The following is a 23,090-nucleotide window of genomic DNA, read 5'->3' on the forward strand; positions in this document are numbered from 1 at the left end:
ATAGAAAAATGAGGTGTTGTGGTGTGGCCCTCAACTACGTACCCTCACACTCAGAGTTGCAATATTAAAAGTTTTGGCTGGTTTCGTTGTCTAGGGGCTGGGATACGTAGTTGCCGCATTAGAAGCCAAAAACTGCTGAGTCTACAGTATACGATAAGAATCCACACATGAATCGAATGGTCGAAGGTTTCTATCACTCGGCAATTGCAAATTATGAATGTAACAAATAAATTTACGAATGAAAGATTGCAATTAAATAAAATGTGCAGGTACTATCTTAACAACATTAAATTATGAGTACGGTAGTAGAAGTAGTTTTGAGAATGCAGTAAATTTCTGCAAAACATTTATTGGTGTCGATGGTCCAGCAATTAAAATATAAGTTGAATAACAGGGAAACAATAGATTCTAATTCACGTAATTAGTTATGATCAACAACATAGCTCGTAAGATAATCACTTCTGAACGCATACTACGTCTTCACTGCAGGAGCCACAGAAATCACACAAGAGCACACGTTGGCACTCCGAAATATTTGTCCGCCGTTCGTGGTCTCGCGGTAGCGTTCTCGCTTCCCGAGCACGGGGTCCCGGGTTCGATTCCCGGCGGGGTCAGGGATTTTGACCTGCCTCGAGATGACTGGGTGTTTGTGTTGTCCTCATCATTTCATCATCATCCAGGAAAGTGGCGCAATTGGACTGAGCAAAGATTGGGTAATTGTACGGGCGCTGATAACCACGCTGTTGAGCGCCCCACAAACCAAACATCATCATCATCATCATCCGAAATATTTCTATCCTCCGTAACCACGCGCAAACTGCTCCACTGTCCAAGTCTTTCCACAGACTGTGCGTCCCTTTCGCCGTCGCGTACAGCCTCCCCCTTGCCCTGCACTGTCCAGCACTGCCCCTGTGTCCTGTGCCGTCTTCTCTCTCACGACTGTCCCACACTCCCACTTCCATCCAGTCTCCCCATTCACGAGCGCTGTGATTGACTAGAGCACTCCCGCCGTATCTTCAAGCCAACGCACACTCACAAACATAATGAAACACTTTTGAAATACTGGATTTACATTTAAATAACTTGAAATTAAATAAATATTCCTACGGCTGAACCGTAACCATGCATTAACACACATTACTAAATACATAAACTAATTAAACAAACATATATCAAAGGAATAGCAGGAGTAGCCTAAAGTCTCTGTGCTTTCTCACACACAGTCATTATTTAACCGATTTCTTCATGAATAGTATATATCGGTTATAAACAAAGACATAGATGAATAAATATATTTATAAGCATGCTGCTACCGTTTTTTTCGTGTAGCTGTGGAGTACTTACGGCCTGACGCGATCGAGCGTAATTGGCCACTTTGACCACGAATAACTCATGTACTATTCAAGTTACATGCCTGTAATTTATACCAATTTAGGTTTACACTAATAGCGTTCTAAAGACACGTCGATCTACGAAATCAGATGAAGCGTTTACAATCTGGAAAATCGTTGCTGGGTGTTACTTGCATAATTTAGCCTACCATCAGATACTAAACTTTAAACTAATAAAGATATTAAAAATCTGATTACACCATCATAATCATCGTGCAAATAATGATAACATACATGCTTCTTTTTGAAGTATCATGATGCATCTCGCTACTATTAATTTCTGTACTATCTTTGAAATGTCTGCCATTAAGGTTTCACAAAGTCCGCCATCTTTGGCACTTCCAGCACGTCTCCTTCATCGACACGAAGCACAGCCCTCGTCACAGCGTCAACATGGAATTCCCAGCCACGTGATCGGGCTGGCCCCCCCTTGCTTCGGCCAACTCCGAACTTAGAATATTTTCAGGACGCCACAATTCGCCCGTTACCTCACACGTTGTACCAACTTTTCAATTCCCTTGTTATAGAAGACAGCTGCCAGTGCTTTTCGACAATTTTCTACTCTGGACTGCAGCTCGTTGTCTGCGTCAAAATATGTCTTCATAGGAAGCGGTTCATTTGAGCAGAGATCAACCTCAGAGGTAGCCAATTACAGGCTGTATCGCGAGTGATCACACTTCCCATCTAAAACGCTGCAGGAGCATCTTCGTTGCCCCTGCAGAGTGCCGCCGAGAATTGTCATATAGAACGAACCGCGTAAGAGTTGTGTTATGTGGATTGCATAGCTTCAGGCAAAATCTTTGGCGGGAGACGCTAATTTCTAGCCATCTTTACGTTCTCACTGTGATCTCAGAACTGAAAAGAGCGACATGATGCGATCGACAGGCGTACTAGACATAGTGCCCAACTAATCTGTGCAAAGCTTCATCAGATTTTCATTGTATTTTCCATTTTGCGACCTATCTTTCCCTACTTTCTGAAGAAAACTGGTACAATGTTCCTAGTGACTGGTGTGGCAGCAGATGCTTTCACTGATAGAGAATAACATATTTAGAAAAGATGTCATATAAGCCAACAGTGTATTAAATGCCTCCATGGTATGGTCCTGAAAGGTCAATACAAATCATATTTAGAGCATTTGCAGGTAATATGAGATGCAGTTCCGTCTTACTACCCAAGTCTGAAGGTTTTTCCTTTTAACACAGAAGCCAAGCGTTCTGAATTTGTTGTATGTGTCACAACTTATTTGGAAAAGAGTAATATTGGCTCTACTTCCTGCAGAACTTTTCTGCGTCATAATGCCCCCATACAAAATGACTATGTCAGACAAGGGCGTTTTTTGAGATGGCGAGAACACACATACATGATTGCACACACACTCTCACACACACACACACACCAGTTTTCAGATAGAACATCTCTCCTGCAGAGGAAAATACCTTCATATATTAAACAGTGTTGTTTTATCTAGGTATTATTTCCTTACAGAAGAACAAACTTCACTTTACTCCACCTGTTGTTATTATCTTGTAACTCCACATTCTTTCACATGTCTATAAAATATTTCTTATACTTTGAATCTTTCATCTGCGAATTATGGATTATGAGGTTCGCTTTACAAGACTTCTAAATTGCAGTAATACCTGAGGCAACTGCGATAAGGCATGAGCAATAATATTGTCACTTCCTTTTATGTAAACAATCTGAAAATCACTTGACTGAAGAAACATTGTCCAGGGGCAATACGCTTACGTAACGGCTTGCATGACAATAAGAAACACAAGGCTCAGTGATCACAGTAAAGCTTGACATGTCTCACAAATAATAGTCAATTTTTTTGAAAAGCCCACGCCTGTAGTTCAGTTACAGAGCATCCCCGTTTGCGCACGCACAAGGTGCTAGTGGCGAAGGTGATTATCCTCATTCCATCTTTTCCTTTGTTGGGTATTAGTCCATCATGCGTCCAGCCCAGAAAATGAGGCGTCAGAGGCAAGGCAAAAGACCTTAGTTATGTCAAGAAGATGCTATATTTCGGAGTGAACTGACACACGCTTTATAGCCTAAAAGTCCTCTTTGCAACGCTCTGTTCAGTACCGTATTCGTCTTTAAATGGCTTAATAAGGCATTGCTACTCAACAAGTGATGTAGTACAAATCGCCTAGAAATGAACATAGCCCTAAAAACTCTTTCAGTTGTCGTTTGTTTGTTGGAAACAGAAAGTTCTTAACAGCACTCAGTTCTTCAGGATTGGGTGTTATACTGACATATGAAATTGCATGACCGAGGAATTTGTTCTTTATTTGCACAAACTTGAATTTTGATAACTTTGCTGTAGCTCCAGCAGGTGAAACTTTCTGCGGAGTTTCTCCTAACAATTCAATGTGTTCTTACCAGGTAGGAGTGGTAAAAAGATGACATCCACATACTCAGTTCTTTTGTCCTATAATTCTGACCCAAACACTGTATCAACTGCAGCTATAAAGACTCCCAGACCAGCGTTAAATCCAAAGAGCAACACATGGTATTGGTAAGATATTCCTTCACCAATAAATGCAGCCTATTTTTCCTCGACTCTTTAGAGAGGAAAATCTGCCAATATGAAGATAGCATTCCGATGTTAGATAAATACCTAACGCCGAAAAATTTCTGTTGTTGCTCCTCGAAATTTTCAGGATGCCTTCACACCGGTACAATTATGTGATTTACTCGTACTTCTCTTGGGCTGAGTACGCGGCGTACTTTGCTAGTGGGCTTGGCCACTGAAGGAAGCGGCCTATATTAAGGGAAGAACGAAGGCCTCATGACATTTCAAATTATTTCTTGAATCACAGTCTTCTCTTCGACCACGGAATTGAATAGGTGCTTTAACCAAAAGTTTCATGAGAATTCGCCTCCATATCGTAATTACAGGTGTGAATTACGTCTGGCTTCTTGTTAAAACAGCAAAACTTTCAGTTTCTTCTGCTGTTGGAGGGTAATATTCTGAGCTAAGCTTTCACCTTCACAACTCGAAGTACTGTGATGAAACGTATCATCAACCAGTAACAGTCTTGTTTCAACAAGCCTTAATCGTATGTTTTGACAATACTTATAGTGGCCTTTGAGAATTTGTGTTAAATCCATAGCGAGTATCTTCTCATAAACACGAAGGTAGTTTTACCCAACTCTAAGTCAATTTTGAAACATTTCTCTCTTAAGAACTCAGTACTAAAAATGATCCTTTCTATCAACTTTTTCACTACTGAAAAGACGCATTCTGTAGTATCCTGCCCACTCGTCTAATATAGGTTGCATAGGAAGCTTTTTCTCGGATCGCTAGACAACAATTCAAGCAAATCATATAAATGGAGCTTATTACTGTAAGTTAGATTGACATTACTTAACTTCGAGTATTCATAAAGGTGTGTCGCAAAGAACTGGTGACATGCAAATAATCAATGGCGTTCGGTATATACGATTTCAGTGCAATCAAAACAAAACAGTTAACTAAGTACTGCGGTAGGGTTTGTATAACGGCTTGTCTTCCGATCCCGCCACCGCTAGGCTGCGCGGCGCTTCTGCTCCCTTCGTATAGATGCCGGTCCAGTCGTGGTGTTGTCCTACTCAGCGTGCTATTGGCTGACGTTGTCTCACAGCCCTCCCTCCTCTTGCGTTCTTGATCTTCGGGCAGGCGCTAGTCGTTACGCCGGAACACATTCTATGTCTGTACTTCCTACCATCACGGGAACGTGATCTCGGGTTTTTACTGGTTTCGTCTTACTAAACTTTTTGGAAAGCGATAATTGCTGCACCTAGCTTACTGCCTTGATCCATGGCTTTCAGAATGTCACTACGAAAAAAGTGCGAGTGGGTCTGCATGTGATCGATGTTTTTAGAATTCATACTCGTAGGCATCCTCGCCCCATGAACCATGGACCTTGCCGTCGGTGGGGAGGCTTGCGTGCCTCAGCGATACAGATAGCCGTACCGTAGGTGCAATCACAACGGAGGGGTATCTGTTGAGAGGCCAGACAAACATGTGGTTCCTGAAGAGGGGCAGCAGCCTTTTCAGTAGTAGCAGGGGCAACAGTCTGGATGACTGACTGATCTGGCCTTGCAATACTAACCAAAACAGCCTTGCTGTGCTGGTACTGCGAACGGCTGAAAGCAAGGGGAAACTACGGCCGTAATTTTTCCCGAGGGCATGCAGCTTTACACGCATGGAGAGCTGCATCAAACCAGTCTCAGGACTGAAGACCACAACAACAACAAGAACTCGTAGGCATGGCGGAGGTCATTCTGTTCGACATACCTCGCCACTTCTCAGCTCAGAATACGTTCTAAGATTCTCTACCAAGTGGATATCAACGATAGTGGACGGTTGCATTGTCGGTCACTCTCGCCGTACTCACTTCTTGGAGACAGGTGTGCCCTGTGCTTTCTTCCAACTACGAGGCAACGTCTTTTATTCAAGGGATTTTTTTCTGAGTCGTCAGTCTTCTGACTGGTTTGTTGCGGCCCGCCCTGTATTCCTCTCCTGCGCCACTCTATTCATCTCAGAGTAGCACTTGCAGCCTACGTCCTCATCTGTTTGCTGGATGTACTCCAGTCTTTGCCTTCGTTTACAGTTTTTGCCCTCTACAGCTCCCTCTAGCACCATGGAAGTCATTTCCTGATGTCTTAACAGATGTCCTATCATCCAATCCATTTTCCTTTTCCATATATTCCTTTCTTATCAGATTCTCCGCAGAACCTCCTCATTCCTGACCTTATGGTCAGGGCGTTTGCCAGCTGCTTACGAACAGCAAGTAACCCATCCTGTGCGCAATAACAGCACAAAGAATGTGGCTGCACTTTGTCTGATGCAATATTTATCGAACAGCGAACAAATAACTTTAAAATAAGGTGACTAATTTTCTTTAAATTCATAAGTCTGGTAGCCTTTTAGAACTGAAGTGATTAATAGGCAAAATGAGATATGTATTACTACAATACCAAAAGTTTGTACCAAATTTATTGTTAGTTTGTAATATGTTACAGGTTATAATCACTAACAAATTGAACAATAGAGTTAATTTATAAAACATGTAGACAATATGACTCTTGAACGAAAACTAATGTGATACGATATGTTAGCGATTTACAAAAACTGTGAATCACAAACGTCTCTTAATTTCCTTAGCGAACAACAGTTAGGATTCCAGAAGAGTTGTTAAGCTAAGAATTCTGTGTACACGTGCACCTAACAAATTATTAAAGCCCCTAGGTGCCTCAATGATATCTTGACTCATAGTACGATTTGACGCAATCATAGGCCATACAATATTTGTGGGTAATGCGTAGACAGTCCGGATCGCTATATAGCCTGAAATAAATTTGTGGTCATTGACTCTATAGTGAAAACTGATGTGCTCCCTGATGCACTCAGCCTGTAACGTGGCAAACATGAAGAAAATCTGACTGGCTTCGTAGCTTCATATGCAAATGTCTTTTCACAAACGACGTGTAGTGGTGCTAATAGTTCCCTCTGTAGACGAACTGGTAGATCATTATTTTCATCTTTCATCTGAATATTTGCAGCATTTAACCTGCACAACCATTTTGTGAAAATATTTTTATTTCAAAATGTACAGGCTATGTCACTGACCAGACACCACACACATTCACCACGGTCCATCGAATATAGGCACAACGTAACATAGCCTAAATATGGCTTTCTAAAACATAATGCTGATACTTCTCAGCTGCTAAAGAGGTTGCCAGCGCTCACTCGGTTCTGGAATTACTTTATCAGAGTTTTAACTTTGTCTGAGATCGTCCACTTAGTCCACTCATACTGACCGCACTGCAGAATAGCTGTTGACTTGACTGTGACTCGTGGAATTTAAATTATTAATGCTTAAAAATGTATTAAACATGTTTCCGAATGCATACGTATTTTTGAGTTAGTCTACTCGTATGTTTAATTTAAGCACTAGATGTTGTATGATTTTAATTAGTGGTATTGGTTTCAGCAATGCTGTATTATCGAAAAAAAAATTAGGAATTAAATTCACGTATACTTTTGTGTACTTTAGTTGGAGTCACAAACGATGGATGTCGCGTTTCGACCTGTTCTGCGCATCTACGTCACGCATTCGTCGACAGCCAATGAGCGTTCAGAAGTGTTCAGAACGCCGTAGCTAAAACAAGCATTCAAGATGATCGTAGCGAGTTGCTTAGTGAATTTCTATTCAATTTGTTGCGAGTTGTTGTCGCTGATGGTAGTGGTATGTGATAAATTCTGCATAAGAAAGCGAGAGACATAATTTGCAGGATGAACGCTTTCTTCAAGCTAAAAGCACGCGCATGCGCGTACCCCAACTGTCGCTTGGAATCGCCATCCCCCTCCATGCCACGACATGTGCGAACATCCATCGTTCGTGGATCGGCTTATAGCGTTTTCGCTTCCGATGCCCGGGTTCCCGGATTCGATTCCCGGCGGGGTCAGGGATTTTCTCTGCCTCGTGATGACTGGGTGTTGTGTGCTGTCCTTAGGTTAGTTAGGTTTAAGTAGTTCTAAGTTCTAGGGGACTGATGACCATAGCTGTTAAGTCCCATAGTGCTCAGAACCATTTGAACCATTATGAATCGGCTTATAGTAGCTCGTACAACAGTCAACAAAGGAGGCACTGGATGACCCCATAGAGGCCAACCCCCCTCTCCCCCAAACCTACCCAGCGCCCACTTTTCCTTAATAAGGCCCTCTGACACGCATTTCGTTCCACTGTGCCCTCGAGAAATGAAAGCACACCCAAGGGGTGGATCGTAATTGTTGAAATACGCTCATATCTATTACCGAAAATCGACTACAGAAACTCCATTTCAGTTATGGCAGAAAGAATTTTTAGCAGAACAAGCCTAAGATACTACCCAAATAAGTGTGTGTCTGTAGTTAGGTGAGACTCCATTATTTTTTTGATTAAAATAATTACTAACAACCAAATGTCCTCTAAAAGTTACTGCTGTATTTTTCAACCAGTTTGCAGTTACCGGTACCCTTCGTTTTTAATTAATTTCACGGTTACGTACTGTTCGTTATTTAAATGTCGACTGTCGATAGGAATCAAATATGTCACACAGAACTGGTCGGGGTCTGATTTGTTTTACAGTTATATGATATAAATTTAATTGGCGCTTAATCAGAAACGCGTTGAAATTTTTATGGACATCATAATTGTCTGCACTGACACTAGAGTGATGAAACGTTGATTTATTAATCAGGTATAATGAAAGTGATATGAGCGGTTTGAAATTCAGTTGCGTTGCTCCACATATGTAATTGAAATGCATTCAAGAGAAAAAAACCATTAACGCACGTAGTACTTCAATTCCCCATTATCATCCGCCATAAACCAGTGAGTTCTTTCTATTGTTTTATTTAACACCGTTAAATAATTCGAGATTTATATGCAGACGAAATCAGAGGATTTGTTTCTACTGCCTATAAAGAAAACACTGAAGTGACCAACGCACCTACATTTTCGATGGATTTCTGGGCATTTCTAGTTACAATTATGCACTGAATTACATCCCATCCTACGGTCTCTAGAGGTGAACTCTTTACCGATGTATTTGCGGGCTTCCAGTTAATGGAGGTCTCCGAAATGATCAAGGCGTGTAACCAGATAGACTGACATACAAAACTAGGTGTCATCATTTACAAAGAGACGAAGTATTAGATGAAAAATATGAGCATCTTATAATACAGAATGTATGCTTATGCATTATTATTAGTGACTATAAAAGTTAAAATAACTGGATCTTCTACTTCAGTTGTTAAGAAAGAAGCAACGATGCTCATAGCGTTATATGTGCTAGTCGCGTAATACATAAGAGGGGGGAAGGGTACCCAAAAGAAACCGATCTGAAGCATTGTTCCTGCTGAGAACAAACCGTCAACAATCTGGTCAAACTCACAGCCGGCACGGTAGCTCAGCGTCTTCGGTCAGAGAGCTGGCCGGCCTCTGTAATAAAAAAAACTGCGTGAAATTATCAACAAAAAACTTCAACGGATGTAATCTGACGTCCGCTATGATCAAATACAACGAAAGATTGCGAACAAAATGCGAAATCGGAAAAAAAGATGCACCCGTGGCTTCAGGTGGCACGTTTGATTATTAATCAAAACTTCATCGGGACCCGCGACTCCTTACATTTTGATTATTCAACAGCGTTTACTTCCGGCATAAGGAGTCTGCCCCATTCTGTCAACGGCCGTGTCAAAGAGGGCGGAGGAACGGACAGAGTTTGAGGGCACTCTCTTCTCCTCGGAGTGGGAAACTGCCACTAAAGGTGGAACAATCAGCAATGATCAACGGCATGAGGATGCAGAAGGCAATATTAATTACTGCAATACAGACACAAGGTGCATACACAGGCCTGTAATTGAAAAAGTGCCATGATGATCTCTCCATTGCCAAAATATTCCTGAATAGTTCCCCATTTGGATCTCTGGGAGGGAACTGCCAAGTGGGAAGTGACCGTGAGAAAAAGATTGAATCATAAACGAAAGGATATCGTTTTACTAGTCGAGCCGTCGAACGTGAGAAGCTTCTATGTTGTACGGAAGACAAAAAATTTGATAGTGGGAATGCAGAGGCTCAATATAGATACAGTAGAGGTCAGTGAAGTGAAACAGAAAGAAGACAAGGATTTCTGGTCAGATGAGGATAGGGAAATATCACGAGCAGCAGAAAATGGTACCAAGGGAGTAGGATTCGTTATCAATAGGAAGATAAGGCAGAGAGTGTGTTGCTGTTTAAAGTCAAGTGCTCAAGTGTTAGGGTTGTTCTTATCAGAATCGACAGCAAACAAACCGACGACGATATACATGCCAACGTCGCAAGCTGAAGATTAAGAAATAGAAAAAGTATATGAGGGTATTTAAGGGCAATACAGTACATAAACAAAGATGTAAATCTAATAGACATGGGGGACTGGAATGCAGTTGTAGGGGAAGAAGTAGAAGAAACGGTTACAGGTTTGTATGGGCTTGGGACAAGGAATGAGAGAGGAGAAAGACTAATTGAGTTCTGTAACAAATTTCTGCTAGTAATAGAGAATACTCTGTTCAAGAATCATAAGAGGAGGAGGTATACTTGGAAAAGGCCGGGTAATACGGGAAGATTTCAGTTATATTACATCATGGCCAGGCAGTGATTCTGAAATCGGATACTGGATTGTAAGACATACGCAGGAGACTCAGATCACAATACAGTGGTGGTGAAGAGTAGGCTGAAATTTATGAGATTACTCGTGAAGAATCAGTACCAAAGAAGTGGGATTCGGAAGCACTAAGGCATGACGAGATACGCTTACGTTCTCTAAGGCTACAGATACAGCAACATGGAATAGCTCAGTAGGCATCCTACAGTTGAAGATGAATGGGCATCTCTGAAACGGGCGATCACAGAACTTGGAAAGGAAAACATAGGTACAAAGAAGGTATCTGCGAAGAAATCAGGGCTAACAGAAGACCTACTTCATTTGATCGATGAAAGAAGGAAGTACAAAAAGGTTCAGGGAGATTTAGGAATACAGAAATACAAGTGGCTGTGGAATGAAACAAATAGCAAATGCAGGGAAGCTAAGACGAAATGGTTGCATGAAAAATGTGAAGACATCGAAAAAGAAATGATCGTCGGAATTACTGACTCATCATATAGGAAAGTTGGAGCAACCTTCGGTGACATTAAAAGCAAGGGTGGTATAACGAAAGTATAACGGGAATTCTTCCGTTAAATGCAGAGGAGATAGCGGATAGGTGGAAAGAGTTCATTGAAAGCCTCTACGAAGAGAAAGATTTGTCTGATGTAATAGAAGAAGCAACAGTAGTCGATTTAAAAGAGATTGTTCCAGTATTAGAATCGGAAGTTAAAAGACCTTTGGAGGACTTACGATCAAATGAGGCAGAAGGGGTAGATAACATTTCGTTAGAATTTCTAAAATCTTTGGGGGGAGTCGAAACAAAACAACTGTTTACGGTGGCGGCGTACCATCTGACTTTGGAAAGCTATCATCCACACAATTCCGAAGACAGCATGACCTGACATGTGCGAGAACTTAACAGATCATGCATACAAGTCAATGAGAAGAATAATATTCAAAAGAATGGAAAAGAAAATTGAGTATTTGCTAGATTATGCTAGTGTAAATTGGTGCAAGATGTTCGAAATTCTGATAAAAGTTGGTGTAAGCTGTGGGGAGAGACGAGTAATGAAGTATGTGTACAACAGACAAGAGGGAATAATAAGAGTGAACGACCATGAACGAAGCGCTCAGATTAAAAAGTGAAGAAGACAAGGATGTAGCCTGTCGCCCCTACTGTTCAATCCGTCCATCTAAGAACACTGATGGAAATAAAGGAAAGGTTCAGGAATGGAATTAAAATTCGGGTTGAAAGAATACCGACTATAGAATTCGCTGGTGATATTGCTATCGTGAGTGAAGAAGATGAATAATTACGTGATCTGCTGAATAGAATGAACAATCTAACAAGTACAGAATATGGACTGATAGCAAATCTAAGAAAGACGAAAGTAACGAGGAGCAGCAGAAATGAGAACAGCGAGAAACTTAACATCAGGAATCAAGGTCACGAACTAGATGACGTTAAGGAATTCTGCTACTTAGGCAGCAAAATAACCAAGGCGGACGGAGCAAGGAGGACATCAAAAGCAGACTACCACTGGTAAAAAGGGCATTCCTGGCCAAGGGAAGTCTACTAGTAACAAACATAGGCGTTAATGTGCGTCTGGAGCAGAGCACTTTATGGTAGTGAATTATGGCCTGTGGGAAAACGGGAACGGAAGAGAATCAAAGCATCTGAGATGTGGTGTTACGAATGTTGAAAATTACGTGGACTGATAAGGTAAAGAAAGAGAAGTTTCAAAACAGAATCGGAGAGGAAAGGAGTATGCGGAAAACACTGACGACGAGGGGGGACAAGATGATAGGACATCTGTTAAGATATCAGTGAATAACTTCCATGGTACTAGAGGGATCTGTAGGGGGCAAAAACTTTAGAGGAAGACAGAGATTGGAATACATCCAGGAAATAATTGAGGACGTAGTTTGCAAGTGCTACTCTGAGATGAGGAGGTTGGCGCAGGACAGGAGTTCGCGGCAGGCCGCATCAAGTCATTCACAAGAGTTGTGACCCCCGCCTCCCCGAAAGAAAAAAAATTGGTTACATATTTTTTAATTTTGTATCTACTACAACTGCCGTAACAATAATAAAATGGAAATAAACTGCGTTTGCAATACACACAAGAAATAAACTAGTTTTATGTCCGATCATGGCACATTGGGATTCAAACAGTTCACTGTTTCAGACGATCATATCGTCTAAAAATGTGTCACAGCTTTAACACATGGCAACTTTTGGCCTTAGAAATTACAGCATCTATACTTCACTGGCGTAAAATACGTTTTTCTGAAATCGTCCCGAATTAGCTGAATTCTGCTGGCTCAAGTGGCTTAATGAATAACGCCTTCAACATGTTATTTATGTCTCTACGACTCTTCATGACCACACAGAATTATCTCAAAAAGACGGCTCACAGAAAAATATTCAAACACCACAACGCATTGCGTCGGACTGCAGTTCCTGAAGTAGCAGCGACACCAATTTTGGCGATCCAGGAAGCTCCGTGGATACAGGATACTGAGCTAGCAGTGCGGGAGTGTGGTCCGGTGAAATGCCTGAGATCGAGGCGCAAAGTGATACAGTGTGGGCTCTAGACATTTACTTCAGGATTCAGAAAATTTTATAGCTTCTTCGAGGGGTTACCAAAGGCGGCAGTGCGTTGCACATGGCAGGAAGTTAGAGCGTAAACTTTGCATTCCGAAAGTCAGGAACCGCATCTTTAGGAGGGGCGACTTCGTGCAGAGAGCCGACCCAGAGGTCTACAGGCATTGTCCACCCAGCCGGGACAGTCAGTTTGGAATCCTGTTTTACTAGGACATTCTCGAAGACATCGTTGTTACGCTCCCAGGTCAGCAGCCAACAGCTCTGCATGGGATAACGGTACCTACGCAGAAGTACCAGTACAACCTGATCTCCCACGAAGAGACAGCCAAGACCTTGCTAGCTCCGTATATCTACACTCAGGGGAACAGCACAATTGCAGATCTCCCGGTCACTGTGTGTGGTATCTAGCAGGTCATTCTCAATTGATCCCCAGCGGGATGCTGGTCGAAGACGCTCATGTCTTCATATCAGTGACTGGAGCGGCATTCCACGGCATTGGGGTGCATCAGGCGGGCTGGAGCCTCGCAGTTCAAGTCACCAGATGAACATTATGCAGAACATCATCGAACGGCCTCAGTGTGGATTCGCTGTAACTCACAAGACTGTCACACTGACTGATGATTTACTGCTTGCAGCATAGAATAGACTCCAACTGCCCATTTACCTCAAAAGTCCCATTATTTACCGTTGCCAGTTCATGCCGATGACGATATCGAGCTGTGCTGATGAGCGAATTTAGACCAGCTTCCTCAGTTTATTAGCTCTTTACAGCCGGCCGATGTGGCCAAGCGGTTAAAGGCGCTACAGTCTGGAACCGCGTGACCGCTACGGTCGCAGGTTCGAATCCTGCCTCGGGCATGGATGTGTGTGATGTCCTTAGGTTAGTTAGGTTTAAGTAGTTCTAAGTTCTAGGGGACTGATGACCTTAGCAGTTAAGTCCCATAGTGCTCAGAGCCATTTGAACCATTTGCTCTTTACACTGTACTGTGGTGCTCCAGTTCTGGCTTTCAGCTCTTTATCTTGGCGCTTTCTGCCATGCCACTGGGCGCAATGTCTTTCTTGTACATGCTTTACGTGTTGTTATTGGACCTTCCAGTGATGTCAGAATGACGTAATGATGCTGCGATTCAGCTGCGATCGCACCTGCGTCCTCTCCCTGTGTTAGGTGTGATAGTTCCCCAGTTGTATGCCTCGCCGGCTGCTACACTGGTGTGTCTTCCTGGTTACATTCTGATATTGATACTGCTCTCGGGCTTGCCTTGGTTCTGTGGTTGCCGGAGAAACAAGTTTAAAAACGTTATATTCGTCGAAAGTTCCTTTCTGTATTGCGACACTGTTTAAAGACGACTTCAATTTAGTAGAAAAAGTAAAAATAACATAAAATATTTTGAAGCAGAATCGAGGGAGCAATTAAGTTGACAGGAGTTAAATTTATTCGGTTACCCTTGAGCACATGTGTTTTAAAACAAAGAGTCACAGTTAAAACCGGCGTTGATATATTATAGCGGCACAGGATAGAGTAGCGTGGAGAGCTGCATCAAACCAGTCTCAGGACTGAAGACCACAACAACAACAACAACATTATAGCGAGCGAGGTGTTAAAAAATTAAATATTTAGGAACTGGTATTATTTTAGTAACGAAAAATTGTCATAGGAAAATCACAAGTACTCATCAATGTGTATAACGTACTTACGATAATGAAGTAAAGGTAAGTGCTGGAAGAAAATATTAAGAAATGAAGTAAAACTTCACAGTTCACTAATGTTACTGTGACCGCCGGTTATGCGTGCGACGTCAACGTGAAATACCAAGTCACAGACAGCAGGTGGCAGCAACAGCAGTGGAAGATACATAAAGCATGCCACGGGGATGCGGACAATAGTGCAGTCGTTTCCATAAAATGGAAACGGTGCGATTTATCTGACGCCTAAAAGGGCGTGGTCGCTGGCTTTCGGGCCAGTGGTGGGAGCACTACCGAAATGCCTACGTCTCCAGATTGTTTGCGTCCCGCCGTGGTTAAGGCATACCGTGCATGGCAAAATGACGATATCCTAAACCAGCGCTGATGCTGTTTTGTATTGAAGACAGGCATCCGTTCGTTCAGTAAACCAGTTCGTCGAGTCCCAGCTCTCAGCTGATACACATTTACAGAGTGACAAGTAAATAGTTTATCTTTTCCTGTGTAGAGTTCATTTCTGTGTATAGTCATCATCATCATCAGTTATCTGCTATATTAGCAGGTCCTTTGCCCCTCCATTTTCTGCGATCCATTGCTTCCTTCTTAAGGCTGCTGTATGTTGTACCGTCCATCATGTCATCCAGTATCTGGAATCTCTTCCTTCCTCGCTTCCTTTTCCCTTCTACATAACCTTCTAAAACTGTTTTTATCTATCCGTCATTCTTTCTTAATATATGCCCAATCCAATTTCTTTTTCCTCTCTTTATTACATCTAGTAACTGTCTTTTCTCTCCCACTCTTCTCAGTACCTCTTCATTTTTTGCTCTGTCCATCCAACTTATTTTTTCCATCTTCCGCCATGTCCAGATCTCAAAAGCCTCCAGCTTCTGTCTTTTTTCCTCATAGTCCATGTTTCAGCGCCATATAGAAGAACACTCCATACAAGACATTTTATGAGTCTCTTTCTGAGTTCTCTGTCCAGACCGCTGCAGAAGATTCTCCTTTTCTTATAAAACGCCTCTTTTGCCATTGCTATCCTTGTTTTAATTTCTGTGGTGCACTTCCAGTCGGTGTCTATCCTGCTTCCAAGATGCTTAAAATTTTGCACTTGTTCTAGTGTTTCTCCATTCAGCATAATTTTTATTTCCTTATTTCCTCCTATTGCCAATACTTTTGTTTTATTTGTGTTAATTTTCATTCCATATTTTTTTCCGTTAGTTGCAATGGTGTCCACCAAATCCTGTAATTCTTTTTCCCCTGTGGCTAGAAGGACCATGTTATCAGCAACTCTCACGCACCCTACTCTTCTTCCTCCAATTTCTACTCCTTTGTCATCTAATTAGCATTGGTCAATCATATTTTCCAAGTACAGGTTGAAAAGAGTAGGTGATAAACAGCGTCCTTGTCTTACTCCTTTCCCTAGTCTGATCCAGTTTGTACTTTCTCCTCTCACTTTAACTGAAACTTTTTGATTAAGGTATAATGAGTTATAAATCTTCTGGTTTTCCAGTCCACTCTCTTTTCCCTCATAATAGTCGCCAGCTTGTCCCAAACCACATTGTCAAATGCCGTTTCCAAATCGATGAAGCACATATATAGGTGTCTTCCTTTTTCAATAAACCTTTCTGCCAAGATTCGTAGGAGCCCTATTGCATCTCTGGTGCCCGTATTCCGTCTAAAGCCAAACTGCTCCTCGCCGAGATTCTCCTCTATTACGTTTTCAAGTCTTTTATTAATTATTCTTAACATCACTTTGCTGCATGTGAAATGAGGCTGATTGTCCTGTGCTCGCTGCATTGCTTGGTTCCTTGTTTTTTCGGTAATGGAATCATTACTGTTGTCAAAAAGTCCTCAGGCCATTCACCACTGTCATATATTTTATTACATAACCTCAATATTTCTCTTATTCCATTGTGGTTCAAGTATTTTAGTATTTCTCCCGGTATTGTATCTGTACCTACTGCTTTGCCATTTTTCATTGCAGCAATGGCAGACTTTACTTCTTCCATTATGATGGTCGGTCCTTTCTCTTCATCACTTACACTGCTGTGTGATACAAGTTCCAGAGTTTCTGGTTTGCTATTTGTGTCATATAGCTCTTTTACATATTCTTCCCATCTCTGGAGGACATCGTCACGATCTTTGTACACTACCTCTTCGTCTTTACTCAAAATTTCCATAGTAGCACTTCCTGCTCTGTTTTGTTCCCATGTCATAGTCTTTACTCTGTTGTATCGTAAGTCGTATCTTCCCTTCCTGTCCAGTTCTTCAATTTCATCACATTCCTCTTTTAGCCATTTTTTCCTAGCCTGCTCTGTTTCTCTTCGCAGTTCGTTATTTAACCTTCGGTATATCTTTCTTGCATCTTCAGTGTTCTTGTTTTTCAATTTTCTTCTCTTCTCCATCTTGGAAATCATTTCTTGTGTGACCCATGGTTTTTTTGACCTATTTCCTTTTACATATCCTATATTTTGCTGTCCTGCTTTAATGATTCCTTCTTTCAACATATTCCAGTACTCGTTGGCATTATCAGGTGCTTCTTTGTCGCGTAATGTGTTTAGAAAGTCCCGAGACAGCATTTCTGTAATTTGTTCTTTGTTGGACCTTCATTTCTTAAATTTCTATACGTAACTCATTCCGTCTGTAGCGCAATTTTCATATCTTGTGAAACCCGGCTACATAGCTCATTAACGCGTCAGCTTCCATTGCTGACACATCAGGAGGATAGCAAGTTGCCTGTCTAGGATTTGTCTACTTTTACTGTTTCCCTCTGTGGTTAGCCTTGCTAGAAGGGGTAGGATGTGTGCATGCTGTGTGCGGAAGTAGGATTAACTGGCCGCATTTCGAAAACACCTGAAAGTGCTTTTTGTTACAGTCAGTCAACTTCATGCTTCTGCCTCAGGGTTTAGCAGTGACAGAGAATCTGACGAGTCACATGGGGCACCTCAGTTGTCGCATGTTTAGCCCATGGGTTCTGGTGCCGAGACACCTCACCGTGTATCCGACGCGTAGATCCGCTCTCATAGCGGAGTGAATGGCGGGTGGTGAAGCGTTCACGTTGCTCGAGGCTGAGAGCCAATGTGGCCTTCTGGCTTTGCTTATTCACGCTATGAGTGGAGAGGTGGTTGCTCCTTCAGGAGTGTCCGAGCAGTCACACAGGAGGAAGTGTTTACTAGTTATAGGGAGCTCCAATGCTAGAAGCGTAATACGTCCCATAGACAGACAGCGTTCAGGACTGGAAAGAAAGCCAATGTCCACTCGGTATATCTGTTGGGAGGGGGAGGAGTGGCGGCTTCATCAGAGATATGGAGGCAGCCCTGCCTCCGGCTATAGAGTGTGCAGGGTGCAGTCGTCTGCAAGTTGTGGCTCTTGTCGGGACTAACGACATCTGTCGCATAGATTCTGAGGCCCTCCTCACTCAGTTTATGCAGGCGGCTGGTGGAGGTGTTGAACCCGCTACCGTGGCACGTGGGGTGCAAGCGGAGCTCACAATCTGCAGCATTGTTCCCACAGTTGATCAGAGTTCTTTGGTCTGGAGCCGAGTATAGAGACTGAACCAAAGGCTTCATCCACTCTGTGGCGTTCTTGGCTGCGTTGAAGAGTGGTGATTTACAGGACTCCCCTTAATTCGTCAGGTTTGCGCTGCACAAAGTAAGCAGTTATGGGGTAGCAGAGTATTTCCGAAGTGCACATGAGGCTTTTTTAGGCTAGGCGGTAATTTGGGGTACTGTGACGTACACTCACCAGTCGTTACATAGCAAAGGAAGTCAGACACGTTCAGAATGAAATAATTCGACTGTCAAAATTTTATCAGTAAATTGTGAAGTATTCGTAACAAAGTTCCGGAATTTACTGCCCTCCAGGAAAGTTCTCAGCCGGTCGCTGTGGCCAAGCGGTTCTAGATGCTTTAGTCCGGAACGGCGCTGCTGCTGCGGTCACAGGTTCGATTCTTGCTTCGGGCATGGATGTGTGTGATGTCCTTAGGTTAGTTTGGTTAAGTAGTTCTAAGTCTAGGGAACTGATGACCTCATATGTTAAGTCCCATAGTGCTTAGAGCTATTTGAACCATTTTGAGGAAAGTTCTCGTGCTTAAATTATTCTTGAGTCCGAGAGCTGGCTACGGTATATAGCGAGTCGTGGAAAGATAGACTGGAGACCATTGGTCGGAGAGTGTTCATTGCAGTTGACACAAATATTGTATACATTGAGGTCGAAGTTGAGTGTGACACGGAGGTTGTCTGGGCGCGATAACAGGTGCTCGTGAACCCAAGTTAATTATTTGATGTTTTTAACGGCCGCCCGATTCCGCTGTGATAGTTCTAGACTCATTCAAAGAAAGCCCACGGCCAGCAGCGCATAAATACTCGGATCATGCAATACTAGTTGGGGCGACTCTACCCTACCGAGATAGGCTGGGATGTCTGTGGATTCGTTTCGGGGGTACAGACACAGAGCGTGTGGAGTACTTTTGAATACGTTATCTGAAAACTTTCTTGAGCAGCTAGTTCGGCAGCCCACATACAATGGAAATACCTGAGACCGTGTACCCACAGATAGGTCGGACACTACTGACAACATCGGTATAGATACGGGGATTTGCGACCATGATGACATAACACCAGCTATGGTTACGGGAGTAATAAACATTGAAGAGGGCCAGAAAAGTGTTTCTTCCAGAAAGATAAAGAGAACTGACTTCACTTAGTTCCAGTAAGATGTTAGTAGAGGAATTATGGGCGAAGTTCGATAACGTAGTAAATCGCGGTCTGGAGATTTACGAGGCTTGTAATTGGATTAAGGATCGTAGAGATCAACCATGGTTTAATAAAGAAATTGAGAAAATACTGTTACTCTCTCAGTTTAAAGAAGAATGTGTGGAGCGGCGGGTTAGTAATAAGTAGTAAGAAATATTGCTCCCCATTTTCTACGAGCTTCTAAAAACTATTTTTGCGGTTAGCCAGATGGAGAACATATTGGCCATAATTTCCAGAATCCAAGTCCACATTCTTCTTACCTTTCTACTCTCTTTTTCCTAAACGGGGTCAGGAACTATGATTATAAACGAAAGTTTTGAGTTCTAAGTGATCGGTATCTTTTATAAACTTTCACGCGCACAACATGGTAACTGAAACTTCTATATTTTTAATTTAAACTGCAGATGTAACTGAACCTTACTGAATGAAACTGAGTGCAAATGAATCTACAGTCTCTTTTCTACTTTATCATTTCAACACTGCCCTACAGAATTTTCACTGAGAAATACAACTCAAACTTATCCTATACATTTATGACCCACAATATAGAAACGCAATGCAATCTGGCTGCAAATAATTAACACAAAAGAATGTCCCTGAATCAGAAGAAATCCTAACATTAACCCATGCATTTCACAAGTCACTTACCTCACAGGAAATCTTCATGACACGCACTACAGCAAATACAGCAAGCAGCAACTACAACCAGCTAAAGAAAAAAGATTATAGCTACTGTAGGCTCCAACTACCAATAGGCATGTGGCTACCAAAGGAAAGATGTTGTTGCAGAGCAAACACTGTATGTAGCATGTTTTACCTTAATCATGTAACATCCAGAATGAAATTTTCACTCAACAGCGGGGTGTTCGCTGATATGAAACTTCCTGGCAGATTAAAACTGGGTGCCGGACCGAGACACGAACTCGGGACCTTTGCCTTGCGCGGGCAAGTGCTCTGCCGACTGAGCTACACAGGCACGACTCACGCCCCGTCCTCGCAGCTTTAATTCCGCAGTACCTCGTCTTCTACCTTCCAAACTTTACAGAAGCTCTCCTGCGAACATTGCAAAACTAGCACTCCTGAAAGAAAGGATACTGCGGTGACATGGCTTAGCCACAGCCTGGGGGTTGTTTCTAGAATGAAATTTTCACTCTACTGCGGAGTGTGCTCTGATATGAAACTTCCTGGCACACAGTTTTAATCTTCCAGGAAGTTTCATGTAACATCCAGTTCCAAAAATTATATAATCGTCAATAATTCCATTGTCCAAGCATTAGCAAATACATTAATCATCATTTTTCGATCCACGTCAAACTAATGCAAAATCTCCATGACGGATACACGTCCAAACCGTCCGCCTGCTCACTGCTAACCTCCGACACTGTTAACCATTAACTGCTAGCTGTGAGTCCCCCCAACCACAGAGTCTCTTAGTGAGGGCGCAGAGTGCTGACAGTGATATTAATGCAGTCTGTAGCGCTGCCAACATACAGATATTTCAACAGGCTACTTACATAATATTCCTGATAATAATAATAATGTCTCTATCATAAACAGCACTATGAGCATTTCAGAGGCGATCTCTACGGTAAGTTCCCATTAAATGGACTTTCCTTCTGGCTTCTAATGAGAGTTAATTGCTCGCCACAAAAATGGAAAATTATGTCACCACTTGACACGCGGTATCACGGGCGGCACACAAACAGTTACTTCCGTGAAGTCTAAGCGATCGAGGACGGTGTAAAGTCCTCACGAGTTCACTTCCTATTTGTACTGAAAACATGCGTTTAGTTGGAGCCTGGCCGTGACGTCACCGGAAGCAGCGTGTAAGCCAGCTTTTGACTGACGCGGACCGATTGATAGCTTTGTGCGAAGTGAATTAAAGTCACTGCCTCTCACGCCTTATTTATATATGGGCGCAGAGGACGGCCGAAGGAAACACCTGCCGTCATCCGCTCTACCCCCAAGTAGCAACATCTAAATGGCCGCTTTCTCGGACACATATCATTTGTGTATTAATTTACAATCTTCTTAATTTTTCTGTGAATGGAGTTAAGTTGGCTTCAATCATAGAAAAAGTTTTAGCTCGCCTGCATTTAAATTTCGCCGTCTAGAATTTTTAGAACGGAACTGATAGTACAACATGACCTCTGAACTACTTTCTTAAGAGACCTTGCATTGATCGCTATTTGCGTCAGAGTCCTTAAAGTTGTTATAGCTCTTTTATTTAGTAGATGCAACGAAGTGCTGTAGTCAGAACTGTCTATCATTAAACTAAAAGATACATAACCTATTACAAATAAGGAAGTTTTGTTCCAAATTTTGTTTTCAGTAAATTACTTGAAAACTATTTGAGGTAGCTTAATGGAATCCCACAGTTAAGGTCTTCATATCCAACTGGGGCTTCATACCAAGTTTCATCATTCAGAGTCTAATATTTAGCGCCTTCAGTTTTTCTTAAAAAACGTGGATTCTGACCAAACTTTTGTTTCGAACAAGTTGAAACTTGCAATAGTTAACTTTGACACAAATTTCCACATTCTGACCATTTTTTTGGTTTATATGTTTATTACTTAGCGCTACTAATTTTTTTCATCAAACGATGTGTTTAGGGAAAGATATTCATCTGATCACTCTGAGATTTGAAAATTTAAACATTAACATACCGAAGAACATGTTGACAAAGTTTGGAAAAGTTTCTTTAACTTTTAATTTCATTCTTAAATAATGGCGCAATACATGCATACTACGCTAAGGCGCCTTATGATCACTTGGCATTAGTAGCAGTAAACTGGGGTGAGTCCCAGCACACTCGCTCGCCTCTTTATCTATTCAGATAACACAGTGCTTGTTTCGTCACAAACGCTCATATGATGGCAAGCAAAGGTTAGTAATGATTTGCGTTTCTGTGAAAAGATCTGTGCTCGAAGCATACAGCAGCTGCCACCGTCATATCCAAACAAAAGATCTGACAGAGAACCCGAGAAACGTTTGGTCCTGTGCAAAATCGTTAAGAGGGTCTAAGGCTTCAGTCCAGCCGGCCGATGTGACCGAGCGGTTCTAAGCGCTTGAGTCCGGAACTGCGCTGCTTCTTCGGTCGTAGGTTCGAATCCTGCCTAGGGCATGGATGTGTGTAATGTCCTTAGGTTAGTTAGGTTTAAGTAGTTCTACGTCTAGGGGTCTGATGACCTCAGATTTTAGGTCCCATAGTGCTTAGAGCCATTTGAACCATTTTTTTTTTTACTTCCATCCAGTCCCTGGTTGACCAATAGGTCCAAGCTTCGCGTTCATGAAATCGTTCACGCAAGAGAATCGTACAAACATACCGTCATTTGACTATCGGGCAGACTCCCGCATGAACGGCGTAGTAATAAGCGTCCATGGCGTTGTTCGACGAGCAGCAGGATGAGTTTACCCTACTAACCTGGCCACCAAACTCCCCGGGATAAACCCAATAAAGAAGCTATAGAACCACTTACATCGGGCTGTTCG

Source organism: Schistocerca cancellata, chromosome 2 (genome assembly GCF_023864275.1).
Source record: "Schistocerca cancellata isolate TAMUIC-IGC-003103 chromosome 2, iqSchCanc2.1, whole genome shotgun sequence".
In the NCBI taxonomy this organism is placed as follows: Eukaryota; Metazoa; Arthropoda; class Insecta; order Orthoptera; family Acrididae; genus Schistocerca; species Schistocerca cancellata.